This window comes from Aplysia californica, unplaced genomic scaffold (assembly GCF_000002075.1).
Source record: "Aplysia californica isolate F4 #8 unplaced genomic scaffold, AplCal3.0 scaffold00093, whole genome shotgun sequence".
In the NCBI taxonomy this organism is placed as follows: domain Eukaryota; kingdom Metazoa; phylum Mollusca; class Gastropoda; order Aplysiida; family Aplysiidae; genus Aplysia; species Aplysia californica.
The window spans coordinates 1,335,063-1,335,613 of NW_004797363.1; positions in this window are offsets into that span (position 1 = coordinate 1,335,063).

Genomic DNA, 551 nt, shown 5'->3' on the forward strand with positions numbered 1-551 from the left:
ATTTTCAGTTGGTAGAAATTTTTAAAATTTTGCCCGTGTGGCGGCCAAAGCCTACTCTTACCTGTTTCTGGATGCACTTTAACGTGCGCAACTTGCACACGGGACCTCCGAGATTGTTCGCCCTTGTCTGAGAAGGCTAGGTGTAGATCTTTCCTCTTAGAAGATCAGGGTGGGGCTCAAACTCATAGACAGCAGTTAGGAGGAGCCGAGGAGTAGCAGTAGAAAGGCTACAGAAAGAGTCATGAGCTAAGGAGGTGAGGGGGTGGGGGCAGAAGGTGGAGACGAAAAAAGACGACAGAACATTTTTAGAGAGCCGGAAAGGCTGTGATAGGAGAAAATTTGAGAGAAGAACATTTTCCGTTGCTATCCGGATTCGAAGCCACGACCTCTTGAATGAGAAGCGAACACTTTAAACTCTAGACCACGAATCCCCCAATTGTTCTTTGTCTGTCCTTCAAAGCATTTTTGCTTTCTTTATTTTCTGTCAGATACGAATAAATAAATACAGAAACACACACACACACACACACACACACACACACACACACACA